The following is a 22783-nucleotide window of genomic DNA, read 5'->3' as shown; positions in this document are numbered from 1 at the left end:
CTTTGTTTAGTTAAATTTCAGCTTGAATTGCAAGTAGGTTCCAGTTTCGTTGTTTCTATTTTCACACTTACTATTTTTAGGAACAGGCTGTTGTTTAGCTTTTCACAATTTCTATATGCACCTCTTTTTTTTTTTTTGTTCATGGGGTACAGATATTCATATAATCCTTTGTCTGAGAGTAGTTTTTGCAAGGAGAATTCGATAGAGGGTCTGTCGACTTTCTAATTTATGTCTTTATGTGTGTATTCATCAAAGCAGCTATTCTACTGAAAATTATCTGTAGTGTTAGATTAATTTTACTGTTAGAAGGATTATTATTTCTTGTTATTATCCATTCGCATGCAATTAGTGAGTTCAATGCGTCTGTTGACTGGGATGGAGTGGATATTGTGATTTTTCTTTTTCTTAGTCCATTTTAGTTTTTAGTAAATAACATGTCAAGTGTATATACATGTGAATGTCATTAACTAACTTCCTCAGAGTTGGATTTTGCTCATTTGAACATCAATTTGATGACTGCTTCATTCTAAGGACTATTTTCTTCTTTTGTTGCAGAAATTAATGCGCTGGGATCATCAAGACTCAAAGGTTTGTGATGAGTACTTGCGTTTAATTTCTTTTGTTTATATAAATGTTCATGTTAAATATTGTGTAACTTTGTGGAAGGATATTAGAAAAGGAAGCTACTCAAATGAAGATGCAAAAAACATCTTTTTATGAAGATGCTTTGTATAATAGTGTGATTTATTAATTTGGCCACACTTTAAATAAAAACAACACTTTTATAACATATCAAAATCTAACCCTACAATCCATCATCTAAGGGTCAAAAAGAAAAATCATCACATGAAGACAATTATAATATCTTCATGGGAGTACCCACCATTAGAAAATCCTGTAACTGGAAACTGGGAAGTTCTACCTTTCCTTGCATATATAGGAATGTAGGATACCTCATAGAATACACTAGCTCATGTTCCCTTAAAACCCATTATTCTTTGGATTTTTTTTAGTTGTGTCCAAAAATGTCTCTTATGTTTATGGGCATAAAGTTTTCAGCTGGTATCGTATTCATGTGAGGGGGGCTATCTTTAATTGAGACATCATTACACCATTAGGATTTGTTGTGAAAAGATTAAATAAATAAAAGAGGTGCAAAACGAAATAGGGGATGAGAAACTCAAGCATGATAAAAATGCTATCTTCAAATAGTTGTTTTCATGATAAGGGTATCATTGTCATTCTTCTCCTTGTGTTATAATTATTAACTTTTTCTCTGTACATCTGTTGCAGGAAGTGGCACCATTGGACGTACCAGATCTTCTGGCCTACTTCGTTAAACAATCTGGGCCATAAAGAACGAGATAAAAAACTGAACTGGGAAGTTAACTCTTGTGTGACCTCTATCGGAGAAAGTATAGGGAGCCAATGACCTAAGCGTACAATGTGTACAATGAAGGTTTAGAAAGTATTAGAGATATGATTATTAGTGTTACATTATCCTGTCAGGTTACGCTTTTGGGATGAGTGGTTTCAGGACATGGTATTAGAGTTTCAGATTTAGAAGGTCAAGAGTTTGGACCTTGGTGAACCCAAAATTAACTTTTTATAACATGAGATGTTTATTATCCCTGGTATCCGGATGATTATCCCTGGTATCTGGATGGTTATTCTGCATAGTATAGGTAATGTTCATTTTATTCATAAACCAAAGATAACCAAAGATTTAGCCCATTATACACATTATACACTTGGGCCATTGGCTCCCTAGCACTACTCCCTCTATTGTGACACGTTTGTTGTATAAAACGTATGGTATAGCACTCTACCAATAATTAAGTTTGTTAATGGCATTGTCTTATATCAGTACTGATTAGAAAGAAATATCACTTCTCTGACGTGCTTGTTCTAGTAAATTAGTCATTTGATAATAAATGTTCAATAGTATTTAAATTCTTTTACTCACAACTTTTGTATGTTTAATAGTATTTATATATTATATTTTTGGATATTCTATAAATATAATATGGCATAATCATAGTAAACAAATTTAATTTGAATTAAGTATTTAAATATAATTAGTATGAAAGTAATTTTCAATAATTAATACTCATTATTAAGAGAATATTTACTAAAGATAAAAACTAAATTAAAATAGTACAAACAATGCTAAGATTAAATGAGTATGCGTGAAGTGAAGTCAGTCAAATAGAAAAATATTTTTTACATAAATTTATTTTTGTTTGAGAATTTAAATTTAAAATAATTTAAAATATTAATTGAAAATATTATGATTATGTTTGAAAAAATATTTTTATAATATGAAGTATACATAAAATGAAAAAATGTAATAAAAGTTTGATTGTAAAGTAAGATTATAAAAGGAGTTAAGATAAATGAAGTTTAAACAATTATGTTTATTTATCCAACCACTTAACTATAATCACCATTATTAAAATTAATTATACCAAATTTTGTTAAAATTGAACTTTAATAAAACTATAACCTACCAACTTAAATGTATGTATGTTATAAAATTTATAATGCTATTAATTTTGATATATAAAACAGGTATCTCAAATAATTTTCAATTATATTGCATATCCACAATATATCAGCTATTATAAGAAAGTACACATTTGGTGTTTATAAAAAAGTTTGATTATGTTGTTATAAAAAAAAAGTAATTTGGTGATTGATTACTTTATTAAAAAATTGTGTGAAGCATCTATATATACAAATACATAATATAGCTATATTACTCGAATATAATAACAAAATTTTATCAATATAATTAACAATCAATTATATTATATGTATGCTAAAAATCAGTTATTCATGTAAAAAATATATTAGAATATAAAATACTCATTGAAAATGAGTTAAACACTATATGTATTTAATTTATATTGTATATAATTATTGATTTTTTTTGCACATTGCATTTTTTATTAACAATAAACAAAATTTTAATTTAATGAAAAATTTTATAAATAAGTGCTCTAATAAAATTTATTCAATCTTGTAATATTTATTTATTTAAATTTACAACGAAATTATTTAGTTTTTCTATTAATACAGAACTAACAAAAAAAACAACTAAGAAGCAATTAAGCGAGAAAATAAAATTGTTGTGTACAACGGTGACATTTACATGTGTGTGATTATTCAATGTTAATAACGATGTTAAAATTAATCTGTTGCTCCACAAAAGTTACATATGACTATATTAAAAACTTAAAATCGATTTTTGTGTGTATATTAGTGCATATTATAGTATAATTTTTAGAAAACTACTAAATTAATTCACTGATAATATAAAAAAACAATTAATATCAAATTAATATTATTTTCGTCAATTATATATATATATATATATATATATATATATATATATATATATATATATATTCTTTCTAAACTATTAAAATTAATTTAAATAATTTCTTAATTTTATTTTTTAAAAACTATACTATAAAATTACCAAGATGATAAGCACTTTGCTTTTTTAACCAATGGTACGGTTTTGAGTTTAAGTTTAACAATGAATACTTTTTTTAAAAAAAATATGAAAAAGGGGATTTAAAGAAAAAAAAATAGTTGGAGGCTATAAAAGAAAATTCCCTAATCCCTATATATATATGATAAATTATTATCCGTACTTGTTTAATTATTTTTTATATTTTAAAATAAAAGATATTGTTTTATAATAAAAAATATAGTTTTATTTAAGTTAAAAAATAAATTGGCTTTTATTACTTCATGACCTTTATACCAAGCAAACAAAAGCCAATGAATCTTTAATGCTTTAGAGAAATGTTGGTCGGTAAACAAATTATTTGTTTAATTAAATTCAACTAAATCTTCTTTTTGTGTGTCTCTTTTTTTTCTTTTTTTTTTTAACTAAACTTTTTTATTATTAATCGTTAAATTATTTGATCAACTCAATTAATTAAACTTGATTACTAAAATAATTTAATCATATAACATCACCGAAAAATTTGTTATGATATAGTTTAAGATTTATTTCAAAATCCTAAATTACAAACAATCGCTCTATTTTGTTAAAGAGATTAGAGAAATAAAGTTTCATTATGATCCTTAATGAGTTAATTTTGCATTCGAATTTTTTCCCTAAAAAAGTAAATAATAGATATAAAAATAAAAAAATATATTTTATAAATAGAAAGAATAAGAGTGGAATTAAACTATCTCTTGAAAAAAAATATGTTTTCTAAATTTTGTTATATCATTTTATTTTATTTATTTTAAAATTAATGTTTTATCTTTTTATAATAATTTGGTGACATTTAAATTATAAAATATAAACTTATAACTATTTTTTATGCCAGGTTGAATTTTGTTCTTAAAATTCTATTTTTTAGAATGATATTGTTTATGCCACAAATTTCATATAATAAATAATTTATATTTTTGTCAAATATAATTTTTACCATATATATGCACATAGTTATTATGCCATGTACTGCCTATTTTTTTTTATCTAATAATAAGGTTTAATTATTCTGTTAGTCCTTATAGTTTGCCAAAACCAGCTCCGAGAAGCAACAAGCTGGCCTACCAATAGCAAAGCCTTGTGGCTATGGATGCAAAAACATTGGCAACAATGGCGATGTGGGTGACCTTGAGTATCTCCTTCTTCACACCAATCCTCTCTTCATCTCTCAATCTTCCAAATCCATCTCCAATCACCCAAACAAGTTCAGGTATCTATGTCCTCACCTCCTTTTAAAATTAGGTCAAACATAAATCTTATATGCATGGTATTTATAAGTATGTCTAAAACAAGGAAATATATATTAGCATTCACAAATCAATATATAGTGTATGTACGTAGTTATTTTCATATATATATTCCGATCCACGCATTGACCTTATATGTATATATATATATAACAGCTACTAAATTAATTATTTATAAAATATATATATTAAAAATAAATTAAATTATATATATATATATATATAATAATTAATTTTTAGTGTACATATATAATATTTTTGTAATCCTATTTATAGATTTATTATAATTATTCTTTTAAAAACAATTTTAATTTGGTCCAGCAATTTAATTAACCTACTGAAAGTGTTATAGTACTTCTATAGATTACTAATTAAATAATGAGTTATTTTCTGATTTTTTTCCTTAATTTAATTTATATTTTAATTTCTACATTATTAAATTGATGGGTCAGTGATGTGATTCTTTAAAAACAAACTATATTTGACGGAAAGCAGCATATAATCATGAAATTAGAACCTTTAAGTTATATTGTATCTTAAATTGGCAAAATATGTGAGATAATTGATTTGTTAACATGGAGCCTACTTCCTAAAAAAGGTAAAATATACATAAAAACAAATTAAAGTATAACGTTACCTATAAGGTTTACCATAAGCCATTAAACCTAGCTAGCTATACATATAGCCTGCCTTTTGGGTTAAGAAAAAATGCTTTTCAATTCAACATTTAAGCTATAAAAAATTCTTTACCAACATATGCTTTAGGAAGAATTTCACCTGTGCCAGTGTACTTTATTGGTACACTGGTGTATATTGAATCTATACCATCAAAATATTAATTTAAAAATATAGATGGATGTGATTTTTTATGTAACATGTGTTTATAATGGAAAGCATTGTGAGGTCTGTATCAAATTTTGCGTTCAACGAGGTATGATTTATGGAAATTACATCCTGCTGCCTCTTGACACAAGCTTCCCTTGTTGGTGGCGTGGCTTGGTGGCTTAGTCGTTGGTTTCTTGGATGGCTTACCTTATATTTTCGATTTTTTTTTGTCATGACCTTTTGTTTTGGTTTGGCTGATTTCCTTATTGAACGGTTAATAGACCTTTTTGGTACATGATTTTTCTTATATTAATTTAAGGATAATGAATAACTTTTTAAGTGCATCATTTTTGTATGATTTTTGGCTAGCATTATTTTATGAGATTACAAACTCTGAAACCATAATTGTTAAATTGACAATTTTTTTTATTTTTTTTGGTTCATTATTTAGGCTGAGAAATCCGACCCACAGATAACAAATGGAACTAAGTCTTATACATCTATTTAGTATTAATATAATATAGTAAAGAAACGTGCCACACTCTCTTTTCTTTATAAAGTAGTATTTTTGGTTTTTTATATTTGGAACAAATTTTAATTTAGTCTTTAACATTTTAATACTATTTTCATTCCAAAAATTTTTAAACAGATTTAATATAGTCTTACTATTAAATTTAACACTAATAGTTAATAAAATGACTGATATAGACGTTAATAATATTACTAATTAAGTCATATCTTCTTCTATATATTAAAAAAATATATATAGTCAAAATCTTTTTATAACATTTTTCTCATTTTTTGGTACAAAATTTTAAATCTTAATAATCAATCATGAACGCTTCAAAATCAAAAGAAAAATTTTTATATTAGTAACCGTTGGTGGATCGATATTACTTATATACTGAAATCGAATGTTATTGGCTATTCAATATGCGAATTGCTTGTGTCAAATTTAATGGTAGGACAACATTAAACCTGCTTAAATATTTTTTGGGATTGAAATAGGAGATTTAAATTTTTTTTATTGAAGTATGACGTTTGAAACGTTAAGGACCAAATTAGGATTTGGCCAAAACATTGAGAACCAAAATAATATTTTATCCCATTAAATAAACTAAATAAGGTTCTCTTGGAGAAAATAATATTTGATCCCATTAATAACTTTTTCATGTTTATTTGTACTGAACAATTTAAAATAAATGGTTTCAAATTACAATAGAGATAAACATCAATTTTAAATTATTAGTGTACATGTAAAAAATTACTAATTTTTAGAAAAATATATGAATTTACGTAAAATTAGTGAATTAAAATTGTCCATTTAAAACCACCAACTCATTATATTTATATAAACCAACACATTTAAATTTTTAATTATATATGTTCAAATAAAATTTATTAAAATTTTTAATTTTTTAATAAATTTTTATTCTTTTTTAATACTAATTTTTTTTGCTTGAATACTAATTTAAATGTGTTGGTTTTTATAAAAATAATGTGTTAATTTCAAATGAACAATTTTAAATCACATCGATTTTTTTAGAAATTAATAATTTTTTGTTCGTGTATGTTACTAATCTAAAATAATGTTTAAAATTTTAAACTTAACTAAAACAAAAAAAAAAGATACGAAAATTTAGTGCAACTATAAATATGGAGAATCGAAGAAGGTAGAAACCGTATGTGAGTAGTATAAAGTTATTGATAATTATTTAAATTATCAAATGAATAAAAAATTATGGTTATTAAAAAATGTTATATGAATCTCCCCAATCACTTTTCTAAGTAAATCGAATGACCTAGACTAGATTTAGCTCTCTATATAAATCTAATCACTATGTTTTGATTTATGCATGTGTAAATCTAATCACTCTGTTTAGATTTACTAGGATAGCATGCATGCATGCATAAATCGAAACAACCTGATTAGATTTACTAGGATAACATGCAAATATGCGTATAAATTGAACCAGACTGTTTTAATTTATATAGAAAGCTAAATCTAGTCTGACTCATTTAATTTACATAGAGATGTGATTAGGGTGATTCACGTTGCATTTATGTGATTATATTTCTGCAATACTCCGACTTGTATATAATTTTAATACTTATTATGCTTTTTTTTAATTTAAAAAAAATAAAAAAGTTAATATCTCTATGTGTTATATACTTATATATAATATTTTAAATAAATTATTTTTTAAAATATTTTGATAAAAAATTATATTATTGTTACGTTGGGTAACCGGAGATTGATGGACTAGACTCGCAAGGTTGGCCCAATCGGATGAATGAGGAGGCTTTTGATCCGACTCTCGGTCAAGAGTCCTCGTCCGACTTATGTATGTGCAAGGGAACGGGGGTGGTACCTGAAAAGACACTCCGATGCCTAAGTCAGCAAGGGTCTAAGCAAGTTTAAGAGTATGGGACTTCTAATTACCTGAGGATTGTCAGTGTACTTATAATGGTGAACCCATAGCCACCGTTGGGATGGTTCCACCTTTTAAGGAGGATAACCGTCCATTTATCTTAGGGAGGTTGAGATTTGACTTGGGGAGTGGGTTGAAAGATTTTAGAGGTAGTTACTTATTTGAATGAGTGTTATCTGCCAGTTAACACTCTTTACCGACTTCCTAGCGCTAGAACCGACCTCCTATGCAGAGGTCAGTTGCGGGGGAAGGCCAACCTTACTGATGGGGCCTTCTTAAGGTGTTTGGGTCTGGCCTGGACATTGGGCTAGGGTATGAACAATTATATAATAATATTTTTAACAAAAGTAATTAGTTAATAAATTTTGAATATAACAATCTAATTATTTGTCAAGTAATATAAAATAAAATTTTAAGAGTAAAGTATCGTTTTTGTCCCTAACGTTTCAATCGTCCTATTTAAGTTCCTAACGTTTTAAAACTGACTCAATGTTGTCCTGCCGTTAGGGATCCGTTAACAGAATTGACAGCGGGACAAAATTGAGACATTTTTGAAACGATAGGGACTTAAATATGACGAAAACGTTGGGGACAAAAATGATACATAGAAATAAATTTTAATTTTATCCTTTAATAATATCAATTTTTTACTATACATAGTATTCAATTATTTTTTAATCACATCTAAGTAAATTATACTTAATCATATTACTTTCATTTTAAATAAATTAATTTTTTTATAATTTTACTCTTAAAGATTTTTAGTTATCATGAAATGTTTGTAGAATGAATAGTATATAAACTTGCAGAAAAGAAAAAAATAATATATATATATATTATACCTTTGTCTCTAATGTATCAAAATTCTTTAAAATTATAAAAAAAATGATTTAAAATGAAAGTAATGTGATCAAATGTAATTTATTTAGATGTAATTATAAAATAATTGAATACTATGTACAGTAAAAAATTAATATTATTGAAAGATAAAATTAAATTAAAATTTATTTTTATATATCATTTTTGTCCCTAACTTTTTCGTCCTATTTAAGTCCCCAACGTTTCAAAATCGTCTCAATTTTGTCCCGCCGTCAATTCTGTTAATGGATCCCTAACGGCAGGACAACATTAAGTCAATTTTGAAATGTTAGGGACTTAAATAGGACGATTGAAACGTTAGGGACAACTTTAGGACTTACCCCAAACGTTGGGGACAAAAACGATACTTTACTCAAATTTTAATTATTTTATATTTTTATGTTACAGTTTAAAATATTATTTTAATATAATTTTTTAATATTATAAAAAAATTGTATAATAATTAATCTTAATGAATAAAAAATATTCATGTATTTTCTATTTATATATTTTATATTTAATTATTTAAGAATAAAAGATTTAGTTGCCATTTAAAGTATTTTTTTATGTACTAAAATATTCTGTATTTATTAGAGTCCATCAATACTCTTCTTTTATATTAGCCTTTGATTTTCATCTAATAAAATCTAATGGTCTATATAAATATGGCACATCTAATAAACATATAAGTGTTGTGCTTATTTTAGGCATACCCTACCTTAGATTGAACAAAATTACTAATCTTAATCATAGTAAATTAGTGTTAATTAATTTATGACTGGATCGATATTTAAGAAAATTTTTATGAAACATTATTTTAGTTTTGTAATAATTTTAATTATCAAATCACTGTTTAAACTTTTATTTTGTTAAAAGAAATTAATTTTTATATTAAATTATTTATTCTATATATATATATATATATTCAAATTTTTATTATTTAATAAAAAAATACTAAAAGGCCATCAGAATTTAATATTTTTTGTCATCATTTAGTCATTAATATCTAAAAGTAAAATATGTTTTTAGATTATTAGATTAAAAAGATTAAACTAAAATAATTGAGCCAATAACTAAATAATGATAAAAAATAATAAATTTTGATGATTTTGTAACATTTTTCTAAATAATAATAAAAGTTAATTTGTCTATTTGTTACCTAATTTAAGATGAAAATTAATTTATGCAATAAATTTAGTAACTGATTTAATAATTAAAATTTGTTGAAAATTAAATTTTTCAATCAAAAAATTTTAAAAACGAATTTACTATATTATTCTCAATTTATTATTTTCTGCATAATAGGTAAATAATTAGTTATATAACTTATGTATTCTGTTAGGGTCATTATAACGTATTAGAATAATAATTAAAAAATTAAATCGTGTGGGTTTATGGTATAGTATATCATACTCTATTCATACCCCTAATATATTATATAATATATATTTAAAAATGATATGTGTAGTGAAAAAAGTGGATATTGAAAATTTTTTCTTGTAAAAACTCAAAGTAACTACTAAAATAATAATTTGAATTATTAATTTAGTATGCTTGTTTTTTTATAAAGTTAACCTAAAATAAATAATTAATTTATCTTTATTTATATTATTTTAATTTTATTAAGAACTTGATGATCATGCTATTTGTATCACGTTAAATTTTTTTAAGATTTTATTATTTTTAATTTTTATTTGAATTTAGTATTTTATTTTTTATTTTATTAATAATATAATATATATGAAATATTCAATGATTGAATTTTTTATATTTTATATTTGTTTTTAGTTTTATTTTGATTTTTTATTTACTTGAATTTTATTTTATTTTTTGTTTTAAAAATACGTTTGTAAAAGTCTATCAAGTTGAGATCCAACAAAATAAAGTTTTCACATACTTATATGGCTGACTCGACTCTACACCCACACATACCTTGCAAAAAAACTACCCTCAACCGTCTTTATCATGTCCTTTCATATACTTTTTTGCCATTTCATATAGCAGAAAAAGACAAAAATCCTTCTGCTCACCAAATCCGTACTTGGTTTACCAAAGTACCACTAAAGTGGCTGGTACAGGTGAAAACTTTCCTATGCTTTATCACTTATGTATTTTGATGTGATGTCCATTATTTATGAGGAATGATATTTCTATTAAGTGGCAACTTTATTAACAAACAAAGGGTTAGCAAACTTTCTTTTCAATCGTACATTTATAGTCTTTTTACTATAATAATACAATATGCATGTGGTTGAAAAATGATTTCTTTTGCTTGATAAAATTTTAAATTTATACAGATATCATTACCCATTATTTAATATAACACATGAAAAATTGAAAATACTATGAAATCAACACTTTTAGTGTAAAAAAATAGAAAATAAACTAATATTAATCCAAATATAACATAAAAAATATTAATCACCTAATATTTCCCTTATCTATAACACACTTTATTTAAGGTTTAAATGATATTTTCTTTTGGGCAAAAAGTGAAAGTTATTACTGGCTTAATATGAAAATTGATTGATGAATTGCAGCGGTGCTGTGAATGATTACATAGAAGGAGTGAAAGAAGTAGCATGTGAGATTCTTGATCTTGTTGGTAGAGGGTTTGGGGGTCCAAGACAAGTTTGCACTTAGCAAACTAATCAAAGACGTGGAAAGTGACTCACTACACTCCCAAACAAAGTACTACGGATTCGGACATGGACCCATGTGCTACCTCATGTTCAAAACTAGGTAACACCAACAATGCCATTGGCTTTGGGGAACACACTGACCCTCAGATCCTCACCATCATGCGCTCCAACGACGTCGCGGGCCTCCAGGCCGCCACCCACCACGGCATCTGGTTCACTGTCCCTCATGACCCGCCTAACTTCTACGTCATAGTCGGCGATGCCCTCCAGGTTTTGTTTCTTCTCACCATAACTTCAGTATCTATCAAATCTTATTTAATGGGCAAATGTGTACCTTCCAAAAATAATTCTCTCAATTTTTTTTTATTGACATTGTTATGTGTGATGTTTAATATTTTTTTATTGTTTAAAATCAATCTGTTGCTCCACAAAAATTACATATGACTATATTAAAAACTTAAAATCGATTTTTGTGTGAATACTAGTGCATATTATAGTATAATTTTTAGAAAACTACTAAATTAATTCACTGATAATATAAAAAAATCAATTAATATCAAATTAATATTATTTTCGTCAATTATATATATATATATATATATATATATATATATATATATATATATATATATATATATATATATATATATATATATTCTTTCTAAACTATTAAAATTAATTTAAATAATTTCTTAATTTTATTTTTTAAAAACTATACTATAAAATTACCAAGATGATAAGCACTTTGCTTTTTTAACCAATGGTACGGTCTTGAGTTTAAGTTTAACTAACAATGAATACTTTTTAAAAAAAAATATATAAAAAAGGGGATTTAAAGAAAAAAAAATAGTTGGAGGCTATAAAAGAAAATTCCCTAATCCCTATATATATGATAAATTATTATCCGTACTTGTTTAATTATTTTTTATATTTTAAAATAATAGATATTGTTTTATAATAAAAAAATATAGTTTTATTTAAGTTAAAAAATAAATTGGCTTTTATTACTTCATGACCTTTATACCAAGCATACAAAAGCCAATGAAGCTTTAATGCTTTAGAGAAATGTTGGTCGGTAAACAAATTATTTGTTTAATTAAATTCAACTAAATCTTCTTTTTGTGTTTCTCTTTTTTTTTCCTTTTTTTTAACTAAATTTTTTTATTATTAATCGTTAAATTATTTGATCAACTCAATTAATTAAACTTGATTACTAAAATAATTTAATCATATAACATCACCGAAAATTTTATTATGATATAGTTTAAGATTTATTTCAAAATCCTAAATTACAAACAATCGCTCTATTTTGTTAAAGAGAAATAAAGTTTCATTATGATCCTTAATGAGTTAATTTTGCATTCGAATTTTTTTCCTAAAAAAGTAAATAATAGATATAAAAATAAAAAAAATATATTTTATAAATAGAAAGAATAAGAGTGGAATTAAACTATCTCTTGAAAAAAAAATATGTTTTCTAAATTTTGTTATATCATTTTATTTTATTTATCTTAAAATTAATGTTTTATTTTTTTATAATAATTTGGTGACATTTAAATTATAAAATATAAACTTATAACTATTTTTTTTATGCCAGGTTGAATTTTGTTCTTAAAATTCTATTTTTTAGAATGATATTGTTTATGCCACAAATTTCATATAATAAATAATTTATATTTTTGTCAAATATAATTTTTACCATATATATGCACATAGTTATTATGCCATGTACTACCTATTTTTTTATCTAATAATAATAATAATAATAATAATAATAATAATAATAATAATAATAATAAGGTTTAATTATTTTGTTGGTTCTTATAGTTTTGCAAAATTTTTAATTAGGTTTTTATATTTTTTTTTTCTTTTTGATTTGGTCCCTGTACCAAATTTTTTTTTTTCAATTAGGTTTCTCTTGGTAGTAATTGGCTTAACTTTATAGAAACCCAACTAAAAAAAATTAGTGCAGAGATCCAAATAAAAAGAAAAAATGTAAGGACCCAATATAAAAAAATTGATGCAAAGACTCAATAAAAAAAAAGTACAAAAATCTAATTAAAAGTTTTAAAAAACTATAACAGAATAATTAAACTTAATAATAATAATAATAATAAATTGTTTCTCCCTTATGAATTAGCATCCTCTTCAGTTATCCTTTGAACCATTGAAGAATCTCGCCATAGCTTCCTTCCCTAATATATTTAGATTCGGTTACAAAGCTAAGCATGATTGTTTAAAAAAAAAAACAGCATGCATCACTATGAAGTCATCACAATCATGTGTCATTAGTTTCATGATTTAGAAAGCGTCTCTTTATCAACTACAACTGTACACTATAATTGGCCTTATTATTATTATTATTATTAGAAAATGTCATATCTGCTTCTCAATGTTTCTGCATATTTTGTCTCCTTTTTTCTTGGAACATATACAAATTTGTCTCCTTTTTAATGGGAGAAAAGAAAATATGATGCTATGATTAGACATAAGAAGACCAAAAAAAAAAAAGCAGAAAGAACTTTGAATTTGGCGCCAATAATGGTGATGAATGTGCTACTCCAATCTTGTTTTCATTTTATTAATAAAGATATAAAACAAAAAGATTAGGATACAATTATTGGTGTCCTTTGATCACGTGAGGAGCACTTCCAATTATATGTATCAATGTTTGCCTTTGCTCACATCAGCCTTTCCTTTCCATTATGTGTGAGTGCACGTGAACTAACCCTTCTCTTACCATGCCTTTCCTTTCACGTCTAATCAGACAGAAACTGATTTCTGTGCAGCAGTAACAGGATGATTGGTACGGGTGGCAAAGCGGGCCGGCCCGCCCAACCCACCCCGCCCCGCCTAGGCCCGCCCCGCCAATTAAAATGGGTTCAAAATGCTAGCCCGCCCCGTTTTATGGCGGATTGGCGGGTTGGCGGGCTAGCCCGCTTCACTCTTTTTTTTTTTTTTTTTTTTGAAAAATAAAATTCATTAAAATTATCCAAAAAATAACAATTAAAAAATTAAATACAAATAAAAATAGTCAAATTATAATATAATTTTTTACTATTTTTTTAATTTTTAACTTCAATAAAATTGTTCAAAATAATAATTGTCAATAGAATTATCTTTATTTTAAAAAATAAGTCACATAATTTGAGTATATATACAAAATCGTAAAATAAAATAAATAAAGTTAGTAACTAAAAGAAGAATAAAAACAAAAAAAATAAAAAAAAGTGTTTAAAAAATTCTATAATTATTAATTTTATAATAGTAATCACTCTTTTATTTAATTAAAAAAAAGAAAAATAAAAACCTTCGGCCCGGCGGACCGGCCCACCCCGCCCCGCAAAAACTCGCCAATTTGGCGGGTTTTTTAAATTTGGCGGGTTCCAAATCCTAGCCCGACCCGCCTTTTTTAGCGGGTTTAGCGGATCGGCCCGACGGGCTTGACCCGTTTTGCCACCCCTAATGATTAGACACTAGATGTCTAGATGAATTATTGTGTTAGGCTTAAGTTATAGTTAGTTATGATTAGATGTTTGAGTTGGACTTTTTTGTGAGCGTGGACGTTTGTGGCGTTACTGATGGTTAAGGAAAAAAAAGATAGGACAACTTTTGGAGGAGGTTGGGCTGAAAATTTTGGTCCGTGTAATGATTTAGGCAAAAAAAAAAAAAAAAATAGAACAACATGCTTCTGAATGATCTTTCACCATCATTAATTCAAATAATAATACAATAGCATAGGTCTTGAAAGAAAATGAAAATACAAAAATATTAAGAGTAATAATATTATGTGTCCAAACGGTACTCTTTGTAGTAATGTTTTCTTTTCTATAATATTAAATAATAATAAATCTACTGTAATACGGTGTATATATCATAAATAAAATATTATATTTTTTTATTAATATTAGATATTTTTATGTTAACAATAAATGATAAAACTAATATGATACTTCTTCTAATTTTCTTAACAATTTAGCATACAAGTAATATAATTAAGGTAACCACAAACAAATAAATTCTCCAAATAAAAAAATATAATACAACTAAAATAAATTTTTTATAATTATCTAACATTAAGACAAAAAAACGATACTAAACCTAACAAATATAATTTTTTATTTATTATTGACATGAAAAATATAATAATACAAATAAAAAATATGTCATATTTTATTTGTTATTTGGTTACAGTAATTTTAATATTATTTATTACCAACATAAAGTACTTTAATATTAAACATAAAAAATTAAATATTTTATTTATTATTTGTACAGTAGCATAACATATTCATTATTATTTATTATCAAGATAAAAAAAAATATATCATATACTATTTATCTTTTGTACAATATCATATTAGTTTTATTATTTGTTGTTAACATAAAAATATTTAATATTAATAAAAAAATATAATATTTTATTCTTAACATATACACCGTATTATAGTAGATTTATTATTATTTAATATTATCAAAAAGAATACATTGCTACAAAGAGTGCTGTTTGGACACATGATATTCTTACTCTTAATATTTTTGCATTTTCATTTTCTTTTGAGACTCATGCTATTGGATTATTATTTGAATTAATGATGTTGAAAGATCGTACAAAAGCATGTTCTATCTTTTTGGCCTAAACCATTACACGAACTAAACTTTTCGGTCCAACCTCATCTAAAAGTTGTCCTATCTTTTTTTCCCTTAACAATAAACCGAAGCCCATCAGTAACACCACAAACGGCCACATTCACAAAAAGTCCAACCCAAACATCTAATCATCATTAACCATTGTTTAAGCCTAATACAATAATCTATTTAGTGTCAACATCATCCTGTCACTGCTGCACTGCTGCACAGGAATCAGTTTTTGTCTGCATGTGTTGCACTTAACACCACACGCGTCCTTCTCTCCATCATGATAACGCATTTCAGCAGCTGTTGAAATTTTAGACACTCAGTACCATAGAACTATCCTCTTCTTCTTATTCTATGGTGCTGAAATTAAAATTTATCTTCACCTAATGAAATAAGGTGTCATTCTCTTTGTGTTACGCGTGTCCTATAAAAGTACCTGTCCCAATAAAATGATCACAGTTAATCCCAGTACAAGTATAATTGGGACTCACAGACGGCAGTGTTTGTCCTTCGATGTACTTAGTGGTAAACTTAAAATTAGCCATAAACACATTAATAATTCGTTAAAAGAAATGTATTTGATAATACTTTATATTATTTTAGTTTATCTCTTAATGGACCTGACTTTGGATTATGATGAGACTTTCATGCAATTTAGAAATGGATTGTGTACAGTAAAATTGTTAATCAATTTAGCTTGAATTTGAGCAATAAATAAATAATAGACCTCTATTACTAATAGGAAAAAAATAAAGAAAGTTTATGGCCAATAAAAAAAATCCAAAGAAAAAAGTTTATGGCTAAGAAATTTTTTTCGATCATGTCATAAACTCATAATACTTAAATAAAAATGTTATAGGGAAATATATATATACTCACACGTATTGTGGTTTGGTATATCACTATCATTTTTATTAATTGTGTTTTGTAAAAGTTAGATCTTTTACTTTCATATAACAAACAAAAAAAATTTGAGTGGATCATAAGTATACTTATGTCGATGTTGATTTTTTTGTGACTTTATGTCTATGTTGATTATTTCTCTTACTCTTAAATATATTTTTAATATAAAATCGTCAAAGTTTCATTCATAATTCAAAATATAAAAATGGATTTTGGGATATTTTTATCCATTTATAAAATAAATTCGACATAATTAGTTAAAATTTATAATCAAATTGGTTCGATATTATTAGAAAATATTACAGATTTAATGTTAACATGATAAATAAGATTGATTTGTATAATAACTAATTAGACTAATTATTTTTATAATTTTAAAGATAAAAATTACTTATATATGTTCTTTTAAAATAAACTATTTTGACTATAAATTCGGTAACTAAATTACATCATTGTCTTTTAAAAAATGATAAAACAAAAATATCAACTAAAAAATATAAGGCCAAAATATTAATTATAAGAACAATTGCATAATGATAACTTAGCTACTATATACATCTCTCTTAATATTAATGGATACTCACACTTGGATACCTAATAAGTGGTGCTTCTAATAGTGACCTTTAGTGTATTGTGATATGTGAAGTTTAAGATTGTTCATAATTTATTAATAATAACAAAACATGAGAAATATTTTTTTTCTTATGGTGTTTGGTATAGAATTTTAAAATTTGATATTTAATTAATAAAAAAATTTAAATAGTTAATATTTAATTTAAATATAGAAATAAATAAATTTTTAAATATTATAAAAGAAAATTCAATATCAAATAATAGACACTAAAAAATTGATTTTTTTTTATTATTTGGTGTTGCACTCCTGAAAAGGTTCACACATTCTTAAGTTTCTTTTTTCTTATTTTAGTAAGAAAGGTCTATTTCTAATTTATTTATTTATTTATTGCTCAAACTCAAACTAACAAGTTTACTGTGCACACCCACTCCTAATTCTAAATCGTGTGAAAGCCCCGTTAGAATCCAAGACCAGGTCTACAAACAAATTTTTTTAAATAATATAAAGCATTATAAAATATATTTTTTTAAATGAATAATTAACAATTTAACATGTGTTTATAACCCGTTTTAAGTTTATAGCTAAGTAATTTGAGGGACAAATACTGTAATTTGTGGGTCCCGATTCTGATTGTATTGAAATTAGCTGTGACAACTGCAATAAGACCGTCACTTCCATAGAACACGCGTAATCATAAAAAAGAAGACACGTTACTTCATTAGGTAAAGATAAAATTGAGTTTTAGCACCATAAAATCTCCCTTATTATTATTGTTGTAGTATGTGCCCAAGTACATGTATTAGTAAACATTATTTATCCCTAGTGAGTGTTTTTATTTTATTTTTTAAAAATAGTTTGATGGCTTATTTACTTTTTTTTAATCCTTCCCTAGCCCTTTTTAATTTTAACAAATATTTTATTATTCAAAATGATACATACTTTAATTTCTTAGTTACTGATTTTGGATTCAAATTTAGAAAATAAATTTTTTTATTTATAAAAATATTTTATAAAGTGTCTTATGCAATTCTTTGAGTACACTTTTTTTTGGGGTAAAATAGGAGGGACTTTATCACTTTAATAAACTTATTTGTTAAGGTAATTTATATAAATAAAATAATTTGAAGTTTGAAACTATACAAATATTTTAAATTAATTTTTGTCACACATACTTAAATATTTTCACGTAAATTAAATTAATTTAATTTACACTATTTACATGCAAATCAAATTAATTAAATTCAATTTAGCATGCTAAGTAGTAAATCGAATCAATTTAATTTGATTTATTGTTAGAGGAGGGTGTAATATGTAAATCGAATTAATTAGATTTATTATTTATACAGTTTTATGCGTAATATTTCTTACTTTTAAGTTAATTGTATTTATTTCATATTAACATAAATGTCAATAAAAAAATATCTTCATTTGAATTCAAATAAAATATCAACAAAATTAAAATGAATAAGAATAGAAGTTTAAATTTTGTATTTTAGTTTTTAATTTTTTGGTTCATGAAATATTAATTTTTTATTTTAGTTTTTACTAAGAAAAATTATTTTCTTAAAAAAAATTTAAATAAATAAATAAATATTTGGTTTACCTAGTTTTAAATTGTTCGGCTTGGTCAAAAGAATAAGATGCCCTAATAAGTGAAAATAAAAAAAAAAATAAAAACTATTAATACAAAAAAAAAATAAAAAATAAAACTATTAGCACAGTTTTTTTTAATTATTGTTTCTGCATATTTTAGTGATATAATTTTGGTTGAGAGTAGCGAATATTGTAAATACTCCAAATATATAAAATTACTATTTTTTTTCCTTTAAAATATATCTTATAATACAGTTACAACATAATAATAGAGAAAATATCGTGTCTGGAAATTAACAACATCTTTTAGCCTTACACTTTCTTTTCCGACCATCATATATAGTTTAGCTTTAACACCATCTTGTGGCTTTGTATACTTGATTTACCAAAAAAAAAATTCTTTCGTCTTTGTTATCTGACTCATCATTACACAACTTCTAGCTTGTCCTCTCTCTTGAGTTTGTTGCCCGAAACAGTAATGATCAATAAATAAATGTCCGTTTATACATACAAATTAAAGATTTGTTTCTTTGTTCGTTGCTTATGTCTAGATTAATGATTCTTTACGATTAATTAAGTAACTAGATAGTTACAAAAGAAACTATACATTAATTGAAATAAATTATAGAGATTAAAGAAATCAAACTTTATTTGGATATTTCATCTTTATAATGTCTTTATACATTAACTTAAAATTAAAGTTTCATATATATAAAGCAATATATTATATATATGAGTAATGCTAGGGAAAAAAAAAAGTCAGAACTTGCTTTATTTAGCATTCATTAATTGTCACGACAATTAATAAATGTTAAATAAGATAAATTATGGCTGTTTTTGGCTAATTTTCTTTGGTTATCAAATATTTCCGTGTATATATATATATATTTGTTGTTTTTAGATTTTCAGTAAAAAAAATAAAAAATATTTAAAAATACCTTTGAAGATATATAAAATTTATAAAAGATTTGAAGATTTTTATGTTTTAAAAGACTCAACTATCACTTTTTTTTTATCAATTTAAATGTACTAAGTTTAAGATTGTTAATTATTTGAGATATATCAATATCTGGGACAATAATTATTTCATTCATACAAATATTAGAATCTTCAAAATGATTTTATTATAAATGTGTTTCCTAACGCCTAACGGATAAAAATATCATATTTATAGTAAAAAAAAAAATTAAGTTAAATATCTTTTTATATGTCATAACTCACAAGATAAAATATTATCAATGTTTATAATCTTAATTAACATATAACATATCTATTACATATGGAGGATTCTGACTTCTAAGGTAAAAAAATAAGTATTTATTTAATCTTTTTAGTTATTTGTTTGTTTGTTTTAATAAAACAGAAATAAAGCTTTTTTTTAATGCTTTTTGAAAATCAGATAAAGCTAAACACAGAGAATGTGAAAATTTATTACTATTAATATTTTTAATAAATTTTTATTCAAATCTATTTTTACAATTTAAAAAAAAAAACAAATTGCTATTAAAGAAATTGCTTTTTTTTTTGCATTATTGTAATTTGCGCTGTGGTTTATATTAAAGAAAGATGAGATTGTTTACAACTTGCCTCGTCTTTCTTCTCTCGATGATATTCAAACTGTTATTAGCAAGCATCACTGGGACTATGTTTCAAAGAATTTTGTTTTGTGCTCCTTATTGAAATAAAAAGCCTCCTTGTTGAAAGAAAAGCCTGTTCTGGTTGGAGTTTATTGGATTGTAGTAGGCTAGCTTGTTTTGAGATACTAGCATAAAAAATTGGTGGAAACCAATTGTTAGTCTAATATTACCAATGCTGCCTTCTGCAACTGAAAGTCTGACCATGGGTTCTAAACAACTATTTTAGATAAAATGAATAAAATAAAGGAAAACTTGTAAACATCAAAAGGAAAAGGATATTGGTTGACTTGAGTAATAAAAATATTTACTCTGTTTTTCGTGTTCTTTCATTCTCAATTAAACCCTCCCTCTCACTAATTTTATTATTCTTTGCTACAGTTGCCTCACCATTGGCACCAGAGATGGATTCAGAATATTTAATACCAATACTGGAAGGCTTTGTCACCAAACATGTATAGCTCAAACTCCATGAATATTTCAATTTTTCACATGCCCTGCTATCTTCTTAAATATTTACGAACTTTTCCATCTCGTAGGTGTTGGAGGTTTTATTATTGTTGAGATGTTGTTCAGCTCAAGTCTTCTTGCTATTGTTGGTGTTGGTGATAAGGTAGTTGCTTTTCTTCATTGTGTTGTGTGTGAGTTTGGATTGAGCTTTCTCTATGATCTGATTGTCTTTATTGTTCTGAGTGATACAGCTATCTTTGTTCCCAAAATGCCTCTGTTTGTTTAATTCAACCACTTCTATTGCTCTTAGGGAATTAAACTTTCTAACTTCAATACTTGCTGTTTGTACGAATAGAGAAAGCTAAAAATCTCAACTTTTTCAACTTTTTTCCTATTTTGTTATGTTTTGTTTTGTGTGCACTCATGATTTACTCTTGCTAAAATGTTATTGGACAATTCTTGGGTATCAAGTGCTCATCAAAGATGGTTGGCGGTGGTTTTCAACGAAGTTGGGTACTAGTGAAGTTGCTTGGACTCTGATCTGTTTTATGAATATTTGATTACACCATCATGCCATTTTCTCAATATTCACTATCATTGTTAAGAATAATCCCATCTCTCTTCTGTTTCTTTTCATTGCAGACTCGTTCTCATTTTACAAGACAAGGCATAAACATATATGAATTAAATAGTCTGAGAGTCTTGGAGACTATTGACACACTGCCAAACATTGGTGAGGCTGGAATTAATACTGATGAGATTCCGTTCAATTAGTAGAGTTTGTGATAAGCACTACTTTTGTAATGGGTGCATGTCTAATTTTTATAAATTGCGTTCTTGCGTATATAGCATTGTCAGTACTGAAAATGACAGTGTAGAACCTCTCGTTTTGATATCTTGTATTATCCATATAGTTATTTGGTAACACTTTTTTTTACAGGGCTTTGTGCATTTTCCACTTGGGATTATCCTGTATGAATATATGTATCTTTTAATTTGTTAATGATATTCGTGGCAAAAAGAAGTAAAGAAGATACTTTATGTCTTTAAGAAGGGAGAGTTTTATGGTGGTGAAAGAATATTAAGGTCTTTAAAGAACCAGGATCTTTACTAGGGTTTAGAGTTATTCATTATTATTTTATGTCAAAACTTATTCATATTATTGTCATTTGTATGTGATATACGATTCAATATCTAATCCAATTGGGGTGAATTGCGAATTATATAAAAAATATTAGGACAGATTCTCCTATAGAAAGCTCCATCATACCAATGCAAAAAGGATCATTAATTTCAAATATTCTCACCGGGTGCTTACAGAGTTAGATTATGAAAATCAATCATCTAGCTTTTTAGATCCAAATTATTTGCCTAACTAACTTAATATGATTTTAAAATTTCTTTTTAGTTATAAATGTAATGTCTAATATTTTAAACTGTCCATTTTTATTACTGAATGATCAGAAAAAG

General features: G+C 25.2%; 1 long non-coding RNA gene and 1 pseudogene across 1 annotated transcript; both read left to right on the top strand.

Annotated features, from left to right (window-relative positions):
- Positions 1-561: 561 nt before the first annotated feature.
- LOC107627900 (gibberellin 2-beta-dioxygenase 2-like) lies at positions 562-12018 on the top strand (annotated as a pseudogene).
- Positions 12019-20845: 8827 nt separating this feature from the next.
- LOC107628561 (uncharacterized) lies at positions 20846-22501 on the top strand. Its single transcript, XR_002358039.2, has 3 exons — positions 20846-21318; positions 21403-21476; positions 21956-22501. It is a non-coding gene; the product is annotated as an uncharacterized LOC107628561 (long non-coding RNA).
- Positions 22502-22783: the final 282 nt, after the last annotated feature.

Source organism: Arachis ipaensis, chromosome B2 (assembly GCF_059453495.1).
Source record: "Arachis ipaensis isolate K30076 ecotype BB chromosome B2, ASM5945349v1, whole genome shotgun sequence".
Taxonomy (NCBI): domain Eukaryota; kingdom Viridiplantae; phylum Streptophyta; class Magnoliopsida; order Fabales; family Fabaceae; genus Arachis; species Arachis ipaensis.
Note: the sequence above shows the minus strand (reverse complement) of the source record. Positions and strands in the feature narration are given on the sequence as shown.